The sequence below is a fragment of the Cryptomeria japonica genome, chromosome 8 (genome assembly GCF_030272615.1).
Source record: "Cryptomeria japonica chromosome 8, Sugi_1.0, whole genome shotgun sequence".
NCBI classification, from domain to species: Eukaryota; Viridiplantae; Streptophyta; class Pinopsida; order Cupressales; family Cupressaceae; genus Cryptomeria; species Cryptomeria japonica.
The window spans coordinates 351,289,458-351,303,405 of record NC_081412.1 but is presented as its reverse complement, the minus strand read 5'-3'; positions in this window follow the sequence as shown (position 1 = coordinate 351,303,405).

The window sequence follows — 13,948 nt, the reverse complement described above, 5'->3', positions numbered from 1 at the left end:
AACTATTATATTTAACTACCTCTAGACCAGATATCATGCAAGCCATCTGTTTAGTTGCGATATTTCAGGCTAATCTGAAGCAATCGTAAGAGCAAGAAGTGAATAGGTTTTTCAGGTATTTGAAACGAAATCCATATTTTGATCTTTGGTACAAGAAGAGTGGAGATTTAATACTGAAAGTATACATAAATGTTGATTGGGCCGAAAGTATCGATGATAGGAAAAGTAATAGAGGTGGTACATTTTTCTTGGGAGATAGGTTGGTTTCTTGATTAAATAAGAAGCAAGGATTCATTATCTCTATCTACCGCAGAAATAATATATTGTAGCAACATCTTGTTGTACTCAAGTTATGTGGACGAAGCATAATCTTGGAGATATCTAAGTGGTATATGATGAAGCTATTCCCATTATGTGTGATAATACTAGTGCTATAAACATTTCAAAGAATTTGGTAATGCATTCAAGAACCAAACATATCTCCATCTGGTATCATTTCATTAAAGGAGAAGGTTACAGAAAAGGAAGTCAGATTGAAGTATATTTCTATAAAAGAATAGGTTGTAGACATTTTCACTAAGGCCTTGGTGAAGGATTCTTTTGAGTATCTCAGGCAGAAAATAGGGGTTATTTCCATTCCTTTCTCTAACTAGATATATAGTAGAGATGCATATTTCGACGGGGAGTTTTTGAAAGCTTATCCTTTATCTCCTGGATTGATTTTGTTGTTGTTCTCAGGGGGAGTGATAGAGTATGTGTTGGATGATTTGTAAATCATGGTGCACGCTTTGTCTTTGATGTCAAAGGGGGAGAGAATTGTTGAAGAAGTTTGTTTTTTCATCAATGACAAAGGGGGAGATTGTTGTAAATTTGAGTTTGTATGGTTGTCATTGATGTCAAACTTGGTTGTTTGGATGGAGTCTTGTCTAGTTTTGATTCTGTATTGTTGGAGGTTTCTTTGTCTTGTGTTTGGTGTTGCAGTTGAGTTTGATGTTTTGGTGTTGGCTGTGGCAAGTTCAAAGAGTTTTAAATGTATGCAATAAATAATATTTAATGTCTCTTTGGTAGAATGAGTTGCATTCATTTGGATGGTAAAGATTATGTTGCATTGATTACTTTTCTGGTTCATGGATTGCAGAAGTTAGTTTCTACAGTTCTTTGATAGTAAGGGTGTCTGTTAGACTAGTCTAGAAAGTCTTCGGTTGCCTCCATATATGTTGAATTTTATTTTGCAATTTAGTGGACATGATTATGTGGTTTGTGTAGTGTTTTCAATGTGCATCTCTGGTGGTGTTTTTGTTTTGCAAGTGATCTATGTTGACTCATGTTTGGTATTTTCAATTGTGTCATGGTTTGTTGTGTCTAGCTGGATTATCTCGTTTGGGTCATGATTTTTGGTCTAGATATACATTGGAGGATGAGTTGGAATGTTGTTATTGGTTTCACCATGGTGTGTGGAGATCCATGTAGAATAATTTTCATTGGAAGATGTCTTTTGGCCGACTGTTTGAAAATATTTATTTCCTATCTACACGTTACGTTTGGTGGCAACTTTGGAAGATGTGTTAGCGTGTGTGGATTGTTGGATTCATCTTGGAAGGATGTGTTGTGATGTATTTGGGTACCCTCTTTCTCCTGGAGTGGACTGCCTTGAGTATTTTTGGTTTAGGTGGCTTATTTTGTGCAATAATGTTTATTCCGGTTGTGGCCGACCTTCACTTAGGTTTTTGATGTTCTATCTTGTATTTAAGGAGTATGGTTGTATGATTTGTGTGTGGGTGAAATGCGGATTGTGTGTGGATTGATGAGGAGTTAATTGAAATGATGTGCAAGTAGATTTGAGACTGCATATGTGTGAAAGTCAGTTTGTGAGGAGCTTTGAAGGTGATATTTTTTGTGAGACAATGTGTTGAGATAGTGGCGGTTTTTAGAGATGTTTTCTATGATGTTGGTCACTTGATATATATGTTCAAGGAAAATTTCATGATCAGGAGATTCTTCTCATATTAGTTGTGTTATTTCCTTTGTTGATGATTGACAGTGAATCCTTTGGCAACACCTTGTGTCTTGCCTTGAAGTAGTGTGCCTCAGTTGTGCAAGTCCTTCTATCTTTCCATAAGGTAGTGTGCCTTAGTTTTACAATCCATTAGATGCATTTTGCTCCTTGGAAGTAAGCCTAAAACATTGTAATCATTTTATTTATATTGTGAGTTTGATTCTCACCGTGGTTTCTCCCTATTTGGGTTTTCCATGTAAATCTAATGTTCATGTGTTCATGGTTGATGTGTTTTTAGTATTGTTGTAGAATGATTAAAGTTGTTTATAATTAATTTGTTTTGAAGATTCAGACTGATTCACCCCCCTCTCAGTCCTTTTTGGGGTTCAATAAAAAGATTTTTCTCCTTGCATGCTCCTTGTTATGGATGAACCACAAAGATCTGTATGTATGAGCTCTAATGGTTTGATATCACGCGTTCCTTTGATTAAAGAACACTCTAGTTTTATTTCCTAATTGATATTGCTTGCAAGTGATATTTGTGGGCTTTGAAATCTTTGGCATGTCTCTCACCGCTTCCTTATGATTGATCTTGAGAAGATTATCAATGTTTAGATGGACCAATACTCTATTCCACAACCAACTCTCATCTTATTGCCCCATGTAGCATATTTCACTATTGATTTCTTTTAGGATGTAAAGATTATTGGATGTTATGTAAGCATCTGCTATCAATTTTCTATCTTTCTTGATTTCACATCCTTTAGGAAGAAATGTAACGTGGTGTACCCTTGATCACATAGCTGACTTACACTTTGGAGATTTTGTGTTAATTGTTTAACATGAAGGACGTTCTCAGTTTTTGTTTTTCCATTGTCTAGACTAAGAGTCCTTTCCCTTTTATATCTTTCTTTGTGTTGCCTCAAAATCTCTAATCTCTTTGTCCCTTCATTTGTTTGTTCAAGAGTAATGAACTTACTTTTGTCACCTGTCATATGCCTTGAGCAACCGCTATCAATTTACCACCTATCCTTTTGTTTTGTACATGTAGAGCTATTTGAACAAACTTTGTCTCTTTTTTTTTCTCTTTTTCTCTTGCTTGTTTTTCCAAATATTAGGTTACTCATCGTTACTTTTGTTAGGAACATTCTCTTTGTTTTATCTCGAAGGCTCAACAAAAATAGTTTTGCAAAACTCTGTTGTATGCCCAAAATTGTTACACTTGTAACATAGTATTATAATTAATTAGAGGAGAAAATGAATTTTGATTTCTTTTTGTGAAACTAGGAGTATCCCTTGCATGATTTCTACAATCTATTGATTTATCTTAAATTATTGCATGGAAAACAATATCCATTGAAGGAATGTCGAAACCTGGTTATATATGGCCGTTTTTTATGAAAGGGCCTTCTAAAATTGTCTATTTTTGGCCTTTGGAGGTGGATTGTTATTTTATGGGATTATATTATTCTCCTTCTTGGTCTCCTCTTGAGAGCCTTGAGAGCCTTGATGTAGCTCCTTGACTTTTATACATTTTCCTTTGTGGCAGATTTGTGGTCATAGAACTTTTAGCCTCTTTGGATTTATTTTGATCAATAAAACCAAGAACAATCTTAATAAATGGTGATATTTGAGAATTGAATATTTCGTTCAATCTTTTGGTGTTTTTGTCAAACTGATTCAGTTGTTCAATCGATTTCTCCAATTCCTTTCTTAAGGAAACAACTTTAAGCTCTTGTTTTCAACAATTAGATTCCTTTGCCTTAAGCTAACCTCTTCAATCCATTTTGCCTCTTCTAATTGAGCTTTCAAATCTTCAATTATTTTGTCCAAATTTTCTTTAACTTCTCAAACTTCTTGAATTCATACCTTTTATTTTGAACTTTGTCTTGAGCTTCTCATTTCTTTGTAAGCATAGTGGAGTTCTTCCTTGAGATCTACATCCTCTTCTTCATTGCACACCTCCTTTTCTCCTTCCTCTTCATTCTTATCATTTTCCACCATCATTTTCACGAAGAGTATTTGTTCTCCATCACCACTTGAACATTCTTTGCTACTTTATTTCGACAAGCTATCGCTCTTCATTGAGAAACAAGATGGATAATAGATGTGATCCTAGATGGATATAGATTTTGGATGCTAGTAGAAGTAGTTTTTATCAAAATTTTCACCTTTGGTTTATTCATAAACAAGGTGAAACTACTTATACAATCAAATATCTTACACGTGTTTACAAATTTAAAATATAACTATTTATCCAATGATACTATGTGATGATAATGTGATTGTATAAATCAATAATAAGAATAAAGTTAGCAAACCATATGAAAACAAGATTTATGTGGATAAGATCTTTGAAGAAAAACAACAACATGAGAAAGAGGAAACTTATGCATTCATCTTTAATAAAGAGATACATCTAGCACAATAGCACTCTCTTCACTCTAACATCACTTTGATGTCACTTATGTAGCTATAAAATAAACTTATGAAAATGCTATCTCATGCTTTGAATTTATAAATAAATGAGAGGGGGATAAAATAAATAATATTTAAAAATAATGTGTCATGAAACCATGGTAAATTACAAAAAATCCGACATTCAAAATGAAGAGGCTCCTTTAAGAAAATAATAGGGATGAACTGGCCCAGAAAGGAAATTAGAAACTGGGTTGAATGCAATTGGGGGAAAAGAACTGTAGTCAAATTTATTGCAAAGGGTTTCTTCGTAGTTCTGTTTGAAGAGAAGGAGGAGAGAAACAAAGCACTCACAGATAGAAACTGGTTCATCAAGTCGCATGCTATTTACATCCAACCGTGGACACCTCATTTTGACCCTACCCCTTTGGCTGTTTATTTCGAGCCCGTGTGGATTCGCTTATATAATCTCCCAATAGAATATTGGAGTGAGGATCTATGGGAAAAAATTGGTAGAATTTTGGGTACATTGCTAGAAATAGACTATGATGATGAAAAAGATATATGTAAATGTGTCCGTTTAAGAATGGCAGTAATCAAAAGAATTCCCGAGTGTATTACCTTGATATCGAACCATGGGGAATGGTCTCAGAAAGTGGAGATTGATAAATAAATACCAAGATGCCCTAGATGTGGCAGTAAATCACATGAAGAACAGGATTGTAAGATTTTTGTTAGAAAAGCCAATAAGATATTTAAAAAACCAGTACAGATTTGGAGGAAAATTTCAGATGAAAGAAAGAAAACAATTGATTATCAAGAAAAGATCCAAAACAGGGAAGATGAACAGTCTCTTGAAAAAGAAAGATTAGAAACGGTTTTACTGCAGAAGGAATCTATTGGTGGTCCAAAAAACATGAAGGAAATATTGAAGGAGGCAGTATTGGAAGATGGTGAGATAAATCAAAAGATATCCAATGCGGAATATAGTGGAGAAAAGATTAAGGGAAGTAGAATTAATACAGAGGTGGTCCCCAGAGATTCAAATATAATAATGAAAGGATTGTCAGACACAAAATTCGAATATGAAAGGGGCTCAGATGAAGAAATATACCAATTTGATGAATTGGAGAACATTGATCCTAGAAGCATCAGTCAATCGACCAATGTATTGTTGGGAAATACAAAAGGTATGAGGGGCAGAAGAAGCAATAAACAGAAGAGAGAAGATAGAGCCAAAGAGAAGGGTATTATTGGTGTGTTGGATTACATAAAGAAAACCAAGGGAGGAGGAAGCTCCCTTGGAAATCAATGAAAATAACAACATGGAATGTCAGGGGTCTATCGGCCCCTGACAAAAAAATGCTTGGTCACGAGGGCTTTTCAAAGAATTTCAGGAGACATCGTCATGTTGCAAGAGACCAAGCTCAATGAAGAAAAAGCTTTCTTTTTCAAATCTTTAAGTAGGATGTGGGATAGTGTCTTTCAAGAGGCAAAAGGCTCCATGGGTGGACTGACGACTCTATGGAATCGAGATAAAGTGACAGTAGAATTGATTAATAAGCAAGATAATTGGATACACTGTAAGCAAGAACATTGCAGGAAGATGTGGAATTCTCCCTTATCAATGTTTATGGACCGACAAAGACAGAGGAAAAGAAAAGGGTTTGGAAAGAAATTACAGATCAGATCAGAATGTTCGATCCGGAGAAAACAATAGTAGTAGGATATTTTAATGCAATCCTCAACAATGATGAAAAATGTGGAGGTTTAAGAATGAATGCCCGAGTGATGGAAGATTTCAGAGATTTTGTAGAAAATAATAACCTTTTTTATGTTGTTCCTAAAACTGGAAATTTCACTTGGACCAATAGGAGGGCAAACTTTTGCAGAATTTTTGAGAGATTGGACAGAATATTTGTTGGTTCATTTTGGATAAAAGGTAGTTTTGATCTGGAATAAAAAATTCAGCCCATAACACTTTCGGACCATTACCCGATTCAGTTAACTTGCACAATACCATTGATGAAGGTGAAAGGCAACTTCAAGTTCTTAAGCATGTGGTGGCGAGATTCAAACTTTGAAGAAAACATGGAAAAATGGTGGAAAGAATGTAAAGATATTAAGGGCACTCCTAGTTTTTGTTTTGTTCAAAAGTTAAAATATCTCAAAAACAAGATCAAAATATGGAACGTGGCTTCCTTCAAGAACATCTTTGCTGAAAAATTCAGAGTGGAAGAGGAACTAAATAGGATTAATAATCTAGTGATAGAGAAGGGGATGACGAATGAAGAATTCCATGAAGAGAATTCCCTTAAAGCAGAACTAGCAGAAATACTCCTGAGAGAAGAAATGTATTGGAGGGACAAATCCAAGGAATTATGGATATATGCAGGGGACTCAAATTCTAAATTTTTTCATGCCTCATTTAAAGCGAAAAGGAATAAAAATAGAATTAATCAGCTGAAAGATTTCTCAGGTAAAATGGTTAGTAGAGCAGAAGATGTGGAGAACATTGCAGTCAAATATTTCGAAGACAACTTGGGAAATTTGGAGGGGGAGAGTAATGAAACAATTGATTATTTACTAGACATCATTGACAAACAGATTATGGATGAGGATAATGCTGCTCTTTTGGCCCCAATTTCAAAAGATGAAGTTAAAAAGGCAACATTTTAACTACACTCGCACAAAGCTCTAGGCCCTGACGGGATGACAATGGAGGTGTATCAGAAGTGCTGGAAACTTATGGAAGAAGACATTTGGATGGTGGTGGAGGAATTTAGAAGGAGAGGCAAATTTGTTAAAGAAATAAATAATACTTTGATAGCCCTGATTCCAAAAAAGTAAAATTGCCTAAGTATAGCAGATTATAGGCCTATATCTTTGTGCAATACAATATATAAAATCATATCCAAAGTCATGGTTAATAGATTGAAGATGGTTTTAGATAAGCTAGTATCTCCAGAACAAAATGGTTTTACTCCCGGGAGAGAAATTGCCGATAGCATAATCACGGTTGCTGAAACAATACACTCGATGAAAAGAAGCAAGATGCAGGGGATGGTGATAAAACTGGATGTCAGTAAGGCTTATGATCAGGTAAATTGGCTTTTTCTCTTTTCAGTTCTTGAAAGATTTGGTTTTGATTCCAATTGATAAATTGTATAAAACACTGTGTGTCGTCAGTATCATACTCCATCATTGTAAATGGTTCTATAGTAGGTTTCTTTCAAGCTTCAAAAGGTATTAGACAAGGAGATCCATTGTCTCCCTTTTTGTTTGTATTAATGGCTGAGATTCTGGGTAGAAATGTCAAGAGTTTAGTTAAAAAGGGATTTTGGAAAGGAGCTTTCATTCATATCAGCATTGATCCTATCTCCCACTCCCAATTTGCTGATGATACAATTCTCTTTGGGGAAGCCAATGAAAAGGAAGCAGTGGTTATTAAGAAGCTTCTGAATGACTATGAAATAGGCTTGGGGCAGAGTATGAACAAGGAGAAATCAATGATATATTTCTTCAATACCAATGTGAGAATGCAAAGTAAAATAAAGGAAATCATGGGCTATCCTCAAGGCAACTTTCCACTAAAATACTTAGGGGTTTAGCTAGATCCGGGTAGACAATAGAACAAAATGTGGGAGGACGTTATCAACAAATGTCAAATAAAGGCCTCTTCCTGGAAGAACAAGTGGTTAACTTAGGCAGGTAGAATCCAGATGATTAAATCTATTCTTTCTGCAATTCCCATTTACCAAATGTCATGCTTTAGGCTATCATTTAAGGCAGCATTAGAATTAGACAGTCTTTTCAAAAAGTTTTTGTGGGAAGGAGATCAGGAAAAAAAGAAGTTTCCTCTCATCAACTGGGATACAGCCTATTTAATAAAATTGGAGGGAGGAGCGGGTCTAAGAAAAATGGATTCGCACAATCAAGCTCTTGGGGCTAAATTAGCATGGAAAATGCATTCTCAACCTCACAAATCATGGTGTAAGATTATGGCTGCTAAATATTTGGATTCAACCGAAGCAGAAAGGATATTTACAGTGGCCAACTCAATTAAGGGATCCCCAATTTGGAAACATATTTGGGAAAGCAGAAGTATATTAACAGAGCACCTGACATGGAAAATAGGAAATGGTGGAAAGGCAAAATTTTGGAGAGATTCATGGAATGGTGACATTTCTTTAGCAGAAGAAATAGATGACAAGGCATGGATTTATGAAGTGGAAACAGAGGTAGGCTATTATGTGGCAGATTATATTTTGGAAGGGCAGAAGGAATCAGATTGGATTAAATGGAAATCAGTTGGGGAATGGAATATGGAAAAGAACACGCAATTAAAAGACATTCTAAACAGGAAAAAAAAATTATATATCTTAACGAAGAAGATCAGTTACTATGGAGTGTCTCTAAAACTAGAAAATATAAAGTCAATCTGGGATATGAGATCCTTAGGAATAGAACAAAGAATGTGGAATGGCCCTCAGAGTTGTGTTGGCATAAATTAGTATTGCCTAAGGCAGGGAATTCCTATGGACAACTTTGCATGGCCGCATATTAACAGGGGATAGATTGAGAACTATTGGAATTGCTGGACCAAGTGTATGCATCTTATGCAAGGAAAACGAAGAGATAGTGGATCATCTTTTACTTTGGTGCTTGTACTCTAAAAAAGTATGGGATTGGCTATTGGAAAAAATGTAGTTTGGATCGGTGAGAAATCTAACATTAAATTTTTTTTATTATCATGGCCAACCAATATCAAAAAATCAAAATGGAGTATACTGTGGGTGGTGAGTCCATCGCTGCTTGTGTGGCATATATGGAAGGAAAGAAACAGAAGAGTATTTAATGAGGATGCTCTGTCTTATGATATGTTAATTCCAAAAATAAAAAGAGCCATAGAAGAGGTAATCAATGTGAAAGTAGTGGGAGGGAAGTATTGTATGTATTCTTCTTGGGACAAAGAGATGGAAAGACACTGGATTTTAACGAAAATTAGTGGATACATACTAATGGAGAAGAAGTAGAACAGAGCCAATGAACTATGGATTCCTCCAAAGATAGGAAACTTCAAGATGAACTTTGATGGTGCTAGCCGAGGCAACCTGGGAAAATCTGGGTACGGTGCCATTATAAGGAATGAGTCTAGCAATTTTGTAGGGGCAAAATATGGTTCACTGGGAATCAATACAAACAACATGGCTGAATTGGTAGGATTACTAGCTGGAATGGAATGGTGTGTGGCACACGACATTCAGGATGTAGAAGTGGAGGGAGACTCACAAATTATCCTGAATGGCATTTCAAATAAGTATTTTGAAAACTAGAAACTGGAGGCGGTACGATCCAAAATCCAGAAAATAGGCGAAAGTTTAAACAATTTCACCCTCAAACACATCTACCGAGAGGGCAATGCGGTGGTGGACTGGCTGGCTAATAGAGGCATTGAATGTGATGACTCAATACAGTTGAAAGAGAAGGAGGAGCTACCAGACGGATTGATAGAGATCCTTGCTGCAGACAGAGGCAGATTTCCTAAAACTGGAATCGGTTGACAGAGATTTTCTGTGAAAAGAAGGGTGCATAGAGGACAAACGTGAAGGTTTCAATCATGCCTCGATTGCACATAACATTATGGGCTTGTCACATCTGAGAACTTTTCTTAAATAAAAACATTAGATAGAGACTAAAAGAAGAGTCAAGCAAGAAAAGATAATGCTTGGGTACCGATAATAGGGATCTAGGAAGTCACATGGCTCCCGAGAGGTTCAGATAGTTCAGAAAAGAAAACTCAGAAAAGATATGAATTCACTCAGTAAGATTCTAGCAGAAAGAGGACAAAGATAGAAATTTCCAAATCATTCTCCATCCTTTTAAGGCGAAGGTGAAGGTTTTTTGCCAAGTGATTTTTTTGGACAAGGTCTTAGGGGAGACTAGAAGAATTTGTGCTAAATATGGCTTTTTTCGGAAGGATCAATTGTGTTAGCTGTGAAAATGCATTGATCGCACAGTTGAAAAACTTGTTCAATACTGAAGAATATGTTTATGAATTCATTAGGGGGCTTGTGGGCATTACCTTAAACACTGACAGACACTGGTGCGATGCTCTGGTGCTGGAAGCTGTTCTTCTTCCTTTGGCAGATATTATTGAAACAAAGGAAAAAGTGGTTGAATTAATAGTAGGTTTCATTAAACCCTTCATAGCAGATACAGTTGCAGAAGCCATTCTGGGTCTGGAGGAAGGAGTCAGAGTTAGTATACTGAAGGTTTATTTTCAATTTGAAAAATACCTTCGATCGGACTCTGAGGAAGAGGAAGAGAGTGATGGTGCTGTTAAAGGAGAAGATAGTGAGAGCAGTGATGGAGGAGAGGAGGCTTCTGTGACCAGTGAGGAGATTCGAGAGATGGCCCATAGGGAAGTGTGGAGGGAAGAGTGGGAGAGAAGGAAGAATTTTGGGGATGAGGCATGGGAAGTTTTTAGATGCGCAGTCTTCAATGGAAACCTTGAACCATTTCGCAGGATCACTGAGGCAGAAGAGTGGTGGCTTCCAGAGAGTTCCACACATAAAGAAATCGCGATAGGTGAGCATGCTACTATGATATACCAAGCTATAGGAGGACAAATGTAATCCCGGTTTTGTGTTTGGGTCATTTGGATGTAGTAGGAGGGATAACCTTATGGGCCTATTAAGCAAAGTATTTTATATATGTATTTGGGTTGATTTAGATGGTTTTAGGGTATATGAATATCTATTACAATGTAATTACAAAATTTTCAAGTAATATAGGGAGCTATCCCCATAAAAGATAGCACTTATCGATTAAAAAAAAAGAAGAGGCTTCTTTCAGAATAATAAATATAATTCTCAATGAGCCAAGAATAGTAAAAACTAATCTCCACACCAATAATAAATAAAATCTTTGATTTGTAACTCCTCCATAATGACCTATGTACCAAAGCAGGCATCCAAAATCATCATTCAAATCAAACAAGACCCACTAACAACAATCAAGATGCTCTAGTACTCAATCGTAGAACCCAACTTAAGAACTTTGTTAGGTATAGATTCACAATTATCACTACCAACTCCTAGTTCATGAATGGATATAAGAACCACTGCCAAGATTCCTATAGAATATTAATTAGAAAATATTTTATAGTTGCACCTTATAATCTAGGGACTCTTTCCAAGAGTGTTGGAGATACACAAAATAAGCATAGACCTTATCATTCTCAACTATTTCTCACACAAAGTGATACTTTTTATGCTTTGCACATATGCACTCATTTTATCTTCAAAAAGTAAGGACTCTTTTTTATATGATCTTTATTTGTTGTTTATATTGTTTTTATATCTTATGTTTTGTATTGCCATTGTTTCCTACTTATTTTGGGTATTTTATGTTTTTTCAAACTTTTGAGGTTTATAATATTGACATATTGTATTTCTTTTTTACAACACTCAAGATTGGATTTGACCTATGTCCCACCTACTCTTTATTGCACATTTATGAAATTTTTGTCACATGTGTGCATGTTTTATTTATTTATTTGTATTAGTTTTTTTTGTTGTCACTTTTCTCATGTTATTTTTTATGTTTCAATATCTAGGGATTTCCTTACTTCCTTTCCTCCCGATGAACAAATCTATGTTCATGGTATGGCGATACATTTAGGGGATTGATAGTGTATTATTGTTAATGTTTTCATGTGGTTGTTGTGTATCTTCTCTAGGTTTTTATCATGTTTCACTCATTGTCTCTTTTCCATTAACCAAGTAGGGTTTTATTTTGTCTCCTAGCTCAATAATGGTATCCTCGTTTTACATATTCTTTATTTTCTTATTGTTTTATTTGGTTTAATGTTTCATTTGAAGAATTTATAAACTTATCTAATTCTATTTTGGTTTCTTACTTAGGCCCTTTTGTTTTGATTTTCTTCATATGTTTTATATATTCTTTGCATTCTTGAGGTATTTTGGGGTTTGTAGTTAGCTTTTTTGGATGACATCATGTTCCCATAAGCCCTTGGTATTGGTGTTAGTCTTGTGATGTTTTCCCCACAATCTTAATGCAAGTATTTTTTAAGATCCTTGATTCCTCAACTCCTATGCCTAGACATTGTTATATCTCTTTGGAGTCATCTCTACATTTAAATCTCTTTTGGCATGAGCTCTTCCATATATTCAATGCTCGACCCTTGAGGCACCTCTATTGTTATTCTTTAGCGCAAGTTGGCCAAAAATTCCTTGATTTATAGCCTTGGTGCCTTAATCTCAACCCTCTTTGGATTGGGGCTACACTCTTTCTTTCATTATTTTTTTCAAGAGGATTGATTATGTAGTGTTCCAAATTGCTAAATCTCAATGGATAACACTTTATTATCTTCTTAGGTTTACAAATTAGGATATTTCCCTATTTAGGGACCTTTTAGGTACAAGTTTCTTGATATCCCTAACTTTTGAACCTTGATGGAACACACTATGTTATCTTTTTAGGTTTTCTTTTTTGAGAATACCCTTATCTAGATGCTTTTGAGGAAAGAATTTCCCAACATTCTCAATCCCTCATATCTGATGTTTTCCCTTGTATCGTTTTTTAGAGATAAAAATATGAAGACATCTTTATCGGTTTCCCTTGTGGCATGGGTTATGTGGTATCCCTAACCATTGAACTCCATTTTCAATATCTTATACACATTTTAAAGTCGATTATGTAGATGTACCTTATTTCTTTATTTGAACACGTGTTGTGGAATACTCTTGACTCTAGACCCCCAACACTTTGCATAATACTTCCTTTTTAGGATTATTAGCTTATCCTTACTCCTTCATGATCTCTCTTGGGCATGAGTTACGAAGTATCATCAAGTCCCAAAATTTTGTGTTCTTATAATGTATCACCTCTTTGGGTCTTTGATTTTGACCTTATCTTAGCATGCTCACATTTTGGTGTTGAAAGACTAGTATCCCTAATATATATCTTCCCCAAATCTTCTTGAATTAAACTTGACATATTTTACTTGATTATGTTGTCTCATCTTGTAATTCCTGCCAAAATACCCTAAAGAAACTAAACAATAATATACAAATGGAGATAATTTTTTTTTCTTAATTAACATCTAATAACAAGTAATGCAACATAAAACATCTCCATCTATTTACATTACTTAACCAATTAACCAATATGAACATACATCATTGCTCATTTCATCAAATAACACAAACAGAAATAACACAACATCAATAATCTTTCTCTAGGGTACTTTAACATCATTACTTAATTCATTTCCACAATAACATTCTACACACACGATAGGTATATTTCACCTTCATTAATGCATCATATTCTAATTCTTTAACCATGAGATATGCAACCTACAACATTATTTATTCCTCATGATATGCATAATTTCCTTTCTACCAATGCATCTATGTGAATCATTCCTATTTACTAGATCCAATTAACATCTTCTAACATATTCACTTATTAATCTACGAATATTCCTCCTTCAAGATTATTTAA